The sequence below is a fragment of the Neopelma chrysocephalum genome, unplaced genomic scaffold (assembly GCF_003984885.1).
Source record: "Neopelma chrysocephalum unplaced genomic scaffold, ASM398488v2 Primary Assembly neopelma1_279, whole genome shotgun sequence".
Classification (NCBI taxonomy): Eukaryota; Metazoa; Chordata; class Aves; order Passeriformes; family Pipridae; genus Neopelma; species Neopelma chrysocephalum.
The window spans coordinates 151,023-154,825 of NW_020897941.1; the positions used below are offsets into that span (position 1 = coordinate 151,023).

At 41.1% G+C, this 3,803-nt stretch overlaps 1 long non-coding RNA gene across 2 annotated transcripts in view; it reads left to right on the forward strand.

Annotated features, from left to right (window-relative positions):
• Window positions 1-3,077, forward strand: part of LOC113977919 — a 3,603-nt gene extending 526 nt beyond the window's left edge. The window contains exons 2-3 of one of the 2 annotated variants that reach the window (XR_003537441.1): window positions 2,384-2,615; window positions 2,844-3,077. This is a non-coding gene — a long non-coding RNA (uncharacterized LOC113977919). The remainder of the gene's footprint in view (window positions 1-2,383; window positions 2,616-2,843) is intronic. The other variant, XR_003537440.1, reaches the window with a different exon arrangement.
• Window positions 3,078-3,803: the final 726 nt, after the last annotated feature.

Sequence of the window (3,803 nt, forward strand, 5' to 3'; positions counted from 1 at the left end):
CGGCGGCGGCGGCGGCGGCGCCCCCTAACGGCCGGCAGGGGGCGCGCTCGCACTCACGCACAGAGACGGCGGGGGGAGGGGGCGGGGTTTTGGTGTTGAGTGACGGGAGCGGCGGCCAATGGGTGGCGGAGTTGAGCGGAGGGGGCGGGGCGGGAGGGTGGGTTGGCAAGGAGATGGCGGGGGGGAGGGGCGGGGTTTGGGGATGAGTGACGGGAGCGGCGGCCAATGGGTGTTCGAGGTGGGGAAGGAGGGCGGGGCGGGGTGGGCGTGATCCGCCCACACAGGTGGGAGGCGGGGCTTGGTTCGAGTGACAGGTGCGGCAGCCAATTGATCTTCGAAGTGGGTTGTCCCCGCCCACACAGGCGGGAGGCGGGGTTTAGTTTTGAGTGACGGGTGTAGCAGCTAATCAGCAGTGGAATAACTAATTCTCAGCCTTCCAATTTTTTTTCCCGCAGTTTCAGAGCTTTTTTTTTTAATAATAAAATAGTTTGATTGAAATTTTGTCGATATAGAAGATAAATTTTTTTTATTTAAAAAAAAATCCCAACGCAGTTATTCTTCCCTCTTCCATTTATCACTGTGCAGGTGAGGTGAAATTTTAAGGAATTTTCATTTGGAGACTTGTTTCCAAGGCCAGGGCGGGGCTTGGAGCAACCTGGGATAGCGGAAAGTGTGGAAGAGGGAAATCAGGGGGGACCAGAGCCCAGATTTGGAGGAAGGAGCTCTGGGAACATTCAACACCCCAGCTGAGCAAGGGCTGGGCCAGCAATAAATCAACAAGATTTATTATTATTATAGAGCAAGAAATGCAGTTAGAACGTTTATTCTGCATATTTAATCTTGATTCTCTCGCTTCTCTATTTCATCTCTTTTTATTTCATGTCCCGGAGCTCGGAGTGTTTTAAAACTTAGAGGATCCTGGGATGGTTTGGGTTGGAAGGACCTTAAAGCTCATCCACTTCCACCCCCTTCACACCTTTCCACACCTTCCACTATCCCAGGTTGCTCCAAGCCCCGTCCTGGCCTTGGAAACAAATCTTCAGATGAAAATTCCTTGAACTTTTACCCCACCTGAATGGTAATAAATGGAAAAAAATACCTGTGTTGTTTTGTTTTGTTTAGTTTTTTTTTTTAAATAAAAAATATTTCTCTTTTATACTGACAAAATTTCAAGCAAATCTATTTTATTATTAAGAAAAAAAAAAGAAAGAAAAAAAGGCACTGAAACTGCAGGGAAAAAATGATTGGAAGGCTGTGAATTAAGTTATTCCACTGCAGATGAGACACTTCTGCTCAGTTACCACGAGAGGGACACAGAAGGAAAGCTAAAAAGGAGCTGGGGAAAAAAAAAATACAACAACAATCCAAAGAACCAGCTTGACTTGGGATCGTAGCAACACACGTTGGCCTTTTGTTTGGGAATATCTGCCGCCATCCCAACATTCCCAGAGCTTCCTTCATCCCCTGTAATCCCTAAAAAGCTCCCCAGGCCTTGGAAAATGTGCTAATAAAGATGAAAATGGAGCTTTTCCCAGAACTTCATCATCTCTTCCCAGCTTTTTCCCCCTTGGAATGTCCGTGGCAGCGGCGGGACAGGGAGAGCTGGGCTTGGCTGGGGTTTTGTTCCATCCCAAACCCTTGGAGCAGCAAATCCTGCAGGGCTGGGCCTGCGGAAAAGTGGCTTGGGGAGGGATTTTTGTTTATTCCTGCAGAATCTTTGCTAATTAATGGTTAATGATGGGATTGCTGGGAGAGCCCAGCTCCCAAAAAACAAGCCCAGCTCCCAAAAAATGAGCCCAGCTCCCAAAAAACGCCTCCATGGAACAAGGGGAGCATCAAATCCCTCGGAGTAAATCCTGAGGGGGTTATTGGGCTCTCCTGGGATTAAAAGGCCCAGCCCTGAGATGCTCTGGATTATTTTATTATATATTTTATTTTATATATAAAAATATATTTTTATATATATATATATATATATTTATATTTATATATTTTTATATATTTTTATAATTTTATATTTACTATATATTATTTTATTATATCTATTATTTTATTATATATTTTTATTTATATCATAATATATATTTATAAAATGTATAAATATTTATAATATATTTATAATATATTTATAATATATTTATAATATATTATATATTTTTTATTTTATTACATATATTTATTAATTTAAGGATCTGCAGTTTATTAATCCTTAATGTCAGTAAAGGATTGAATTCCAGCCATGGGGAGACACAGCAGGGACGGGATGGGGACAAGAGCACTGGGAAAAAAGGGTTGTCCTGGGGAAAACTGGGAGGAAAAAACCCTATTTTTTTAAATTTATAGCTTTATAGACTTCAGTTTTGACACTTGTGTTTCTTGCCAGGTGGTTTTGAAAAGATCTCAAGTGCTGTGACGCCGAGTGGTTGTTTTTACAAAGGCCTCTAATGCAAAAAAAGCCCTTTTTTCGCCAGCTAAAAACGCCTCAGGAAGGTGTCATCCTGTAAATTGAAGAATTATTCTGTAAATTGAAGAATTATTCTGTAAATTGAAGAATTTCTTGAAGGTGCCAGAATTGAAGTGCAATGAGAAATGCAAGTCCAGCCTTGATTTCAGGGGTATAAACAGGGAAATGCAAATCCAGCCTTGATTTCAGGGATATGAGCAGTGGAGAAAACTCAGGAAAAAAAAAAGAAAAGAGCTTTAACTGCTGGTCAAAAAATTATCCTGGGATAGTTTTGTTTTATTAATTTATTTTTATATATTTATATAAATTTATTATATATATTATAAATTTATCATTTATTAATTTATTAATAATTCTGTTTGAACTGATTCACCTGCAGGTTCAGCTGTGGCTGCATAAAGTATTCCCAAAACAAGGCATGGGAACGTCACTTGGAGCAGTGAAGGAAAAGGAGGAGGAGATTTTGACATTTCTCCAGTGAGCTGGAATGGAAAAGGTCCTTGGAAATTAAGGTGATGAGGGGCATTTAAAGATAACATCGATATATGAAAGCCAGGAAATGGAACTTGCTGTTTCACTAAGCACCAAAAAGCCAATAAACTTGTTAAAATGTGATTTAATATGGAATCTTAGTGTCGAGCTATTATTATAAATATTTCATATGAAAAGAGTAATTAAAAACACGGTATGTTGGTGTAAAATTCAAAATCCTTCCCCCTCAGAAAGGTGTTTAAATCCTCCCTGACTCCCCCTCCTTGAAAACAGCTGAAGTGTGAGTTCATCCCAAACAAGGCCACGTTAGCACAGGACCTGGATTCGAGGAATTAAGGGAGGGAATTGTCATTTTATGAACAGAACTTGTGGCTTTAGGCAGGTTTTTAAGGTTGCAGAAGTACCCCATGAAGAGATCTACTCCTCTTTAACTGGCTCCAAAAGTTAAAGAGCACCAGAAAAAAGGCAGAGTTTCTAAAATCCCAGCAAAAAAACAAACTCTCTGGAATTCAGGGGTACATTCAGGAAGATATTTGAGAGTATCTGTTGCCTATTAAATCTGGAAGGAGGAGATTTGTCAAAAAACACTCATTTTCTAAAGGGGCATCGACGTTTCTTTAAATGGGATCTCTCCAAACCAGATGTTGTTGTATCTGAGCATAAAAACAACATGTTGAAGGTCTCGGTTTTCCATGTTTGGTGGAATTCCTGGCACTTCTCCTGGGCAGATGGAGGTGATTGAGCCTAATGGAAAAGCCAGACCTTCACAAAGGGCTCGGGGTGTGTCTGAACTTCCTCAGGTTGGTGGGGGAAAAGGGAAAAGTGGGGAGTTTTTCAGGTGTCTCCT